Here is a 9706-nt window from a genome sequence, read left to right as displayed (position 1 = left end):
AAACAATTCAAATCCAGTTATGCCAAAGACAGCATTCACTGTGTGTCATTAACATTCTTGATCATTCTAATTTGACAAGTCCTATGGCATGTGGTAATTTTCATGTAGATGCTTTAGTCTCATTTATTTCGGCAAAAGAAGACCATGCAGCTCGGCATTCTAATGCAAGTCATTTACCTGTCTCATATAAAATTCCCTTTAGGGTTTGGATTATGGCCTAGTGGCAAGAATGCTTGCCTCATATACATGAAGCCATGGGTTTGATTCCCTAGCACCACATATATAGAAAATGGCCAGAAGTGGCACTGTGGGTCAAGTGAGAGAGTTCTAGCTAGCCTTGACCCCAAAAGAAGCCAGGGACGGTGCTCATGCCCTGAGTCCACGCCACAGGACTGGAATAAATAAAATAAAATAAATTAAAATAAAATAAAATAATATTCCTTTTAAACAACCTAACAAATTATTGCTAACTGTCCTACTTGTTGATCTTTGCCTTTACAAACATTTCCCCTTGGTGCTAATCTTCAAGGCTTGGCTCCTAACACATTTGGCAAATGGATTTAACACACATTCTTGAACTTGTCTTCCTAAAAGATGTGCTTGTAACTATTGACACATTCTTTTTTTGGGAGGCCACAGCTCTATCTGGGGAAAAATGGACTCATGTCATTCAACATTTACTAGAAACATGTGCAGTCATGTTGATTTCTTCTCAAATAAAAACTGACAATGGACCAGCTGATACCAGTAAATAAGTACTAATATATTTAGAATTTCGTAACATCTTCCATGTTACATGAGTTGAATATAAACCTCAAGGTCAAGGTAGAGTACAATGAGCTCACTGGACTTTGAAAAGACAAATTAATAAGGTAAAAGGGGGAATATGTGTAGTACTTAGGAGTATGCCACATCTATGAATAGCCTTTATAGAATAGCCTGAGCTGTTATTGCTGAAGCACTATTTGTTCTTAAGTTTTTAAATTTGCCTCAAGGAGATGTTTTGGCTAAAGTCAAGCAACACTTCCTAGCTCCGCATATGTTAGACAAGCCACATCCGTTTTGGATTAGATTGGTGGTTGGGTTACATTGGGCCCCTTGGCAGTTGTTAAACCAGGGGCGATGGTATGTTTATGTTGCCCTTATAAGGGCCCTTTGCCCTCATGGGGACAGGTAAAAGCACTGTCTCACAAAGCCCAACAGGTAGTGATCTCTACTGGAAAGGTGCTAACTCTGGAACATATACTCCTGCCTATGTGTTCTCTGTTAACCTGTGACTTGTAACTCTATGGAAGGGGCTAATTCAGAGATATTGTATTGGTCCGATATCTCTAACCCTCCCTTATTGCATCCATATTTGTGGACAGGAGCCCGCGACTCCGTTTCTACATCTAGTCCTGACATAATCTCTCCCCATTATCTGTCTGGCATTCCAGTCTATCCTATGGAAGAAGAACGAGCTTCTAACATCTCTTACTCTCAGTTCTCTAACGCTATCTGTCTAGGCAATTCTCCATGTTAACCCTGTAGATATTAATATTGGATTCAACATGGAGGTTTGTATAATCCCAGTAGAACTCGGCTGGTTAGACTGTCCTTTTGGTCTGTGAGATCTCACACCTATAAGATAGACAACTATCCTAGACATTTTGGTTTGTGGTTACAAAACTTCACCGAACATAATTTTGCTTCTGAAAATCTATACAATCTCATACTGCAAAAATCAATTATGAGAATCAGTGGAGTTGCCGAATCTTACATATCTTCAATTGTATGTCTCAATTTGAAAGTGAGATATCCTCCAAAAGTAGTTTGCTGTTACAGTATTATTTTCCATTTAATATCTTTGGGCATATCCTTTCATGTGATTCCATAGTAACTCAAAATTTGAAATCCAGGATAAATATAACTGAGTGTTTCCATGGTAATTATTGTAGTAGGAAAGAATCTGATTGTTTAACAGGTGAAATTGAGCACAAAATAATTGCTTCAATTTTGTCTCCAAATGTATTGAAAATCATTACCTGGCTACTTTGGTATCTCCGGTGCTAATATGTGCATATTGATCCATTTTGATAGACATTTTATTTTTATGTGTAATTCATTTCTGAACGTTGGTCATAATTTTAGTTTGAAATGTGGGAATAGTGTTTCAACTTATATTAATTCCATCCATGGCAAAATCAATAGTGTAATATATTCATTAATTATTTAGGGGAGCATACATCACTATGTTAATTTTGTAGGAGTCATGAACACCGAGGTATGTCTCAGGACACCTTGTTAGGACTGTAATAAACATGGTTTTCAACTGAATCTAGTCTAAAATAAAGTCTTTGTTGATCCACATAGAACATAAATATTCCCAGTATCATCTGCACATTAGAATATTAATGCATTGTGCCTTTTAAAAATTTTTCAAACCCTACAGGCTCATTACAAACTGCAAACAATAGCCTGTAGACTTGAACTAATCAGACAGCAATTAATATGCATATATTTATGAAATTATAATCAATTTCTCTACACTGTCTTTTATAACTCTCTTATATAATTGAACGCTTATATAGCTCAAGTACTTGGACATTGCACAGTTACAAATGAAGATGCATTTATTGGTTAAGATTAAGGATAGAGAGACCCAGGATAGCTCTTAGAATTGTCCTTAAAGTTCCCTGAATTACATCATTGTCAATTTTGCCAATTTTGATAGTATTCTTAAATTAGGTCATGATACAATCTGAAACAGTCCATTTTTATTTGTAGCCTGTTGTACAACAGCTCTTAGAAGGCAAAATAGAGAACAGACACTTAAAGAATCATACGAATAAAATATTTCCAGTGATATTCATAAGTTTCCTTTATTTGGTTTAACAAAGCCCAAAGTCATTATGGAATATCTGTTACAGTCCTTGGTATTTCCCATGGGCTTATAAAAGAGAGGTATTCCAACCCTTTGTTTAGCCTTATATCATGACCAACACTGTAAATTTTAAATTGATGGGCCTCAATATAGAAGTGACACAGTGTCTATTGTTACATAGCACATGCACAACCCACTTTTAAGCATTTAACACAGACAACGTCAAATTTATATAAATAAATATATGATTCGCAAACACAGAAAGCTTTTATGTCCAATAACTATGAATCATTAACTCATATCTTTGGATAAAGTACGTTTTCATTGTACATTGCCTGATAAATTTCCTGCACTAATTCTTAAGCTAAATCAATATTATATTTCAGTTTGCTCACAGTAAAGCAATTCACTTTTCCTTCATATTTTAATGTCAATGCCCACTGCTGCTGTTAAATAAAAATAATATATGGATGCTTTGTCATAGGGCAAAACTCATGACGCTATTTTCTCTTCTTTAATCTGTGATTCCTTGTGATTTCTATTTGAATAACAAACAGGATGAAAGCTCAAGAATGCATAGTGATAAGGCAATGATAGATTCTAATTTAAATTCTTGGTTGATTTCTTCTTGTGAATCCAGTGTAAATGTAAGAATGTTCTTCCCTGCTATCACTTGCTTGTTCCAGCAAGTTATTCTGGGGGAGAACAACAAAAATTTCCTTGTCAACCTGCGGATTGATGAGAGTACCTGTGAAAATTTAGACATGTACTCATAGTTTTGTTCTATCCTTTGTAAGACACTTTCCCTATAATGGTGCCTTCTTTTTACATTTGTGTTTTGTATCACATTTTAGATAGAGAAATGTAAGTCAAACATTATCAATTTGGTTTGAAATCTTAGGATTATGATTTCTCATGTACTCGTAAATATTTACTATTTTTGGCCTAAGACTAGGTGACATTACATGTTTTGTGTCTCTATATGTATAACCTAGGGTATGGCTTGAAGAAATGTGCCCTAGTCCTTAAAATAATGAGTTCTTCATTGATTCACCTGTACAACTCCCTACACGTGGGTCAAGACACACGAGTGTCCAAATATACTTTTCCAGAAGCTGTCCAATTAATAGGTTTCAGTGTATATGCAAGTTAAGAAAGCAGGGAATTCATTCACGATAATAGGCAATTGTTCAATTTTCAGTACCTCTAGAAGAACCAAGGATGTTTCTAGTGTTTGTAGACACAATACAGACATATGTGTTAGCACTTCATGCACCGAAAGAAAAAAATGTGTTTTTATTTATGCCTTTGCAGAAATAATCAGTTGCCCTACCGTGTGTTCAAAAGTATTTCTCCTTGTCTTATCTACGAGTAAAAATAATTTAAAAAAAGGCTAAACATATGAATGTCTTTTGATTTCCCCTAATAATTCAGACAAGTACTCTTGCAACCTGGTCATATTCTCAGTCCTCCCCTAATCATTGAAACCTCCAATTTGTTTACAGTGTATATTCTTTACAATTAATTCTGACTCAATGGAGGTGTTTTTTTCTTTACAAAAGTATATCACTTAATATTTTCGAAAGTACAGTTAGGTAGGAGAAACACAATTATCATTAAATGGAAATCTAAGTACGGTAACATGTACAGTCCTACGATTGTTCTTCAGTTAGGTTTACATGAGTCTTATAGTTTCATTTCATTATGTCTTCTTGCATGTAAGAGTTGTAACTACTTTCAACGTCCTATGTGAATGTGTAGTTTCTATTATTGATAATGTTTTGTATCACCTTCCTATGTTTGTAACTACACTATCTCTGTAATCTTATCTGAGTATATTGGAAACCGTGTTTACTGGTATTGGAAGTAGGAAATTCAAAGGGAATACCAAATTCGAGAGACACAGGGTAAAAAAAGAGAAATAACTACAAAAGCAATACTTGCAAAACTCTTTGGTGTAAGTGAACTGAACAACGGGGGGGGGGGGGGGAGGGAAGGGGGGGAGGGAGGGGGCCATGAGGGACAAGGCAACAAACAGTACAAGAAATGTATCCAATGCCCAACGTATGATACTGTAAACTCTCTGTACGTCAGTTTGATAATAAAAATTTGAGAAAAAAAAAAGAAAGTATCACAAAATTAACTTCTTTAAAAGAGAACTTCAATTCATGTGATATTATGTGAACATCAATTTGGTGAGCCAAAAAACTTCTGGGAGTTTGTTTTTTTTTAAACAATTCAACTCTGTGAGCTTTTCTTACTAGGAAAGATTCTCAATATCGAAATAATTTCAGTATGTGACAATATGCAAGCATTCTTTGACTTCTTTAAATAGGACATTTTGCAAGACAGAATGAATGAAAAATGGGGTGAGGAATAGAGAAGAAAGTGCTCACTAAGTGAATTGGGTAGTAAGCAGAACAAACTGAGCAAATCAAGGGCCTTAGAAAGACATATCAGAGGAAAAGAGGAACAGATTACAGGAAGCATAAAGAAAGAGAGGTATATGCATATATCACCATATTGGAATGAATTGCTTTACAATTACTAAGCATAGAGGACATAAGAATTTTGAGAAATGAATGTGACACTGAGCATGAAGGATCAGACCTCTGTTTATTTTACTTTATAATATTATTAAGAATTACTAAAACATAGAGTTAATATATAAATAATTAAGAAATCGAGGGAGTGGTTGGAGGGGTGAAGTAGAAGGATGAAGGGAGAAAAATCAGGAAGGTATAGCAGGTATGAGTAGAAATACATATGTAATCACTATATGAAGCATGTTTCTGTAACCACACTGTACAGCATCCTGAAAATAAGAAAGAAAATGAAAACAAATTAAGTGTAAGTGCAATTTTCAGTGGGAAAATATATTTTTCTATGTATCCAAAAAATAACATTCAAAATTTAATAAAATTTGTGCATTGCTGGAAATATTACAAGTGTTGGTAGATAATTAGAAAGAAGCAAATTATTGATTGTGTGTGTAAGTTTGTGTGTGTGTGTTTAAGTGAGTGACTCTGTGTGTGGTGCCTAGTCTTTTAAAGTTATGTCTCATGGTGATCAACATAGAAATGCATTTCTAAGATAGGGTATATAAAATTTGTCAAACGTCGTAATCCCTCCCTCATTTTTCTCTTGATTCCCTTTCCAATCAACTGTTCACCAACTTTGAACGGTTAATTACAACGATTTCTATTTCTTTGTTGCATTCCTTCACCCTTCGTACTTCTCACAGTGTGAAGAAGTCATTTCCTTACTACGATAAAGAAAGAGACAGTATTAAGAGGTCCATGCTCTACTACAGCGCCACCTGGTTGTCAAACACAGAAAATTAAATCAAAGGGAATAATTTCAAATAAGGATTTCAAAGTAAAAATAAAGAAACCTCCGGATTCCATATATTTGAGATCAATACTAGTACCATGATTGTTTGTGATTATATGTCCAAAGTATTGAGAAACTGTGATACTCTGAGTGGAAAATCCTAGGCATGTATGCCATTTTTACCACTCAGTGCATCCATCGGCTCTGTTTGCCGCTGGTTCACTTTACACGATATAAAGTTTTCCTAAGGCTTTCCATTTCCTTACAAACGAGAGGATGTCATTCTTTCAGAAGGAAGCCTAGAATTCCACTATGAATATAAATCCATTTCTGTTGTTCCATTAATCAACTGAGGGCCAGAAGTGTTGGTTACATATGTTGGCTATAAGAGAGAATGCTGCAATGATCATGATCATGGTGGAAGTTTAGCATGGGCAATTCTTTATGATCTTTACAGTGAATTCCCACAATTGAGATTGCTCGATCATAATCTATGTATATATTTTATTGCATATATGTTATACTGCTTTGCAGAATGTCTAAAGAAATTTAACCCGCCCCACCGCCCAAAGAATTATTGTATCATTCCCTTTATCCACATCCCTGCAAGCATCCATTGTTACTGATTTTCCTGACAATCACCCTTGTAAGAAGGGAGAAGTAGAATCTGAATAAGATTTTGATTTGCACTTCTTACAAGCCTAGATATGGTGTCTGTTTCTTCACTGATCCTATTAGTCCTTGTCTTCAAAGAACACTCTATTGAAGTCAACAGCCCGAGTTCTTTCTTTGAGCATTACTTTGGGGTGATTTAATTTTTTGTGTTTCAAGAATATTTTGTATTTGAGAGCCCTATTTGCATATCTTCTCTCATATTCTGTGCTCTCCTCTCTCTTCATAATTTGATATATGGAGCTTAGCAATTCCATGGACGTCCGTTTGTACAATTCTGTGATTTAATGTGCTTGTGAGATTTTATACAAATCTGTTCACCTGTGCTCAGAAGCCCTAGTGATTTTCCTCTTTCTTCTTGCATATTTATTGTATCCATTTTACCTCAAGTCCCTGATCCAATTAGAATTGTTGGTGGTGTGAGGAGACACACAAGGATGTACCTTTAGTTTGGAGGAAGAGTTTAAAGTATTACCCCTTACCATTTCTTGAAAAGGCTGTGCTTTTCTGTCCAATTCTTTTGTCTTACGTATCAAAAACCAAGGTGTCATAGGTGTATATGTTAACTTCTGTGTCTTCAATCGCATTTTCTTGATTTTTGGCCTTTTGTTGTACCAGGACCAAAAAGATTTTCAAACTGAAGCTTGCAAAAAGTTTGAAAGTAGATATTAACATACCTCCAGCACTGTTCTTCCTGCTATGGAGTGTTTTGGCATCAACAAACTGAATTATCCTCAATGTTTCTTTATTCCTGTTTCTAGAAATGCTGAACCCAAAATCCACTGAGAAAACACCCACTTTCATTTAATGACACAATACTTTAACTTTTGCTTTCTACAGAGAAACAATTGGTAAAAGGGACTTTCAATTAACGGACTATTTTACACGTTGGACCACTGTCCTAAACTCTGTCCCAATACTCCGTTACACATCCAAGGTGTGGAATATTACTCTATTCTTTCTTGTCACGTACCAGAGATTAAATGGAAGGTAGTGGAACTCTCCACAAGAATGCTGTGAAATTCATGTTATGTCACTCAAGAGCATTTTCTCTCATTTGGGAAAGCTGTAGGAAAGAGGATCATGCCAGACAATCCTGAATTGTTTATCGATTACCTCAATATTCTGCCAAGTAATTATGTCTTGGTGTAGATAACATGTAGATAGGTAGACACAAAGAGAAACTGAGAGAGAAATCTATATACACGTACATTCCCTTTTCGTTTCTACATTAAAATACTTTTTACAAGGAGACACCAGAGTTTCCCAACAATATTTACCTTACACGTTGTGGTGGATATGAAATTTGTTTGAATGAATCAAAATCTGCTACTACTATAACTTTTGGATATATCAGGGCATTTCCCTATTTTAATACTCAATTTCTAAATGTAATTAAAAGACATTTCTAAATGTTTATTATATCATAAAATTAAATGGAAAAGACAATAAAAACTGGAAATAAGATTATTATTTTCTATTTTTAGCCATTGGAAGAACAGTCTGGTTAATCTTTCTTTTTTCCTTCTTATTGTCAAAATGATGTACAGATATGTTAGAGTTTCATATGTTAGACATTGGATACATTTCTTATTCTGTTTGTTACCTCCTTCTTCATTCCCTCTCCACCCTTCCCCTGTCAACTTGCCCCACAATAAGTTGTAAAGTTCATTTTTACCAACAGTTTTGAAAGAATTGCTTTTATAGTTGGTTGTCTTTTGGACCCTGTTTCTCTCGAATTAGGTATTCCCTTTCAGTTTCCTAGTTCTAAATCCGGTATACACATTATCCAATGTACTCAGATAAGATACAATTGTAGTGCAGGTCCACCATAGGAAGGGGATACAAGAAAATTATCAATAATAGAAGCTATGGTTACACATAGCACGTTGAAATTAGTTACAACATTGATATAACTATCGTTTCCATAATATGGAGTTCATTTCACTCAGCATCATCTTATGTGTTTATAAGGGTATAACTCTGGGGCTCTTGTGATCCATTTCTGTGACTTGCCTAAACCTCTGCTAATTATTCCCTATAAGGGAGACCATACAGTCCATATTTCTTTGGGTCTGGCTCAGTTCACTTAGTATAATTTTTTCCAAGTCATTCCATTTCCTTATCAATGGGACAATGTCAATCTTTCTGATAGAGTCATAAAATTCCGTTTTGTACATGTACCACATTTGCTGATCCATTCGTCTACTGAGGGGCTTCTTGGTTGGTTCCATATTCTACCTATGACAAATTGGGCTGCGATGATCATTGTTGTGCTGGTGGCGTTAGTGTGTTCTTGTTTGTGGTCTTTTGGGTAGATTTCCAAAAGTGGTGCTGCTGGGTCATAGGGGAGCTCTATGTTTAACCTTCTGAGGAAACTCCATACCGCATTCCAGAGTGGCTGAACCACTTTACACTCCTACCAACAATGAAGTAGGGTTTCCTTTTGGCCATATCCCCACCAACATTTGTTATTTTTAGTTTTCTTTATACAGGACATTCTTACTGGGGTGAGGTGGATCTAAATGTTGTTTTGATTTGCATTTCTATTATGGCTAGTGATGTAGAGCAGTTTTTTTTATGTCTCTTGGCCATTCTCATTTCCTTCTATAGAGAAGACTCTTTTAAGTCTTTAGCCCACTTGTTGAGGGGGCTATTGGTTCTTTGCGGTTTTGTTTGGGAGGAATATAATTTTTTTAGTTCTGCATATATTTTAGATATGAGACCTTTGTCCATTTTATGGCCAGCAAAGATCTTTTCCCAATCTGTGGGCTTTCAGGTTATCTTGCGAGCTGTGTCCTTTGCCCTGTAGAAGCTCTGCTGTTTGATGCAGTCCAA

This window comes from Perognathus longimembris, unplaced genomic scaffold (genome assembly GCF_023159225.1).
Source record: "Perognathus longimembris pacificus isolate PPM17 unplaced genomic scaffold, ASM2315922v1 HiC_scaffold_4524, whole genome shotgun sequence".
NCBI classification, from domain to species: Eukaryota; Metazoa; Chordata; class Mammalia; order Rodentia; family Heteromyidae; genus Perognathus; species Perognathus longimembris.
The sequence above is the reverse complement of the archived record's forward strand: the minus strand, read 5'-3'. Positions refer to the sequence as shown.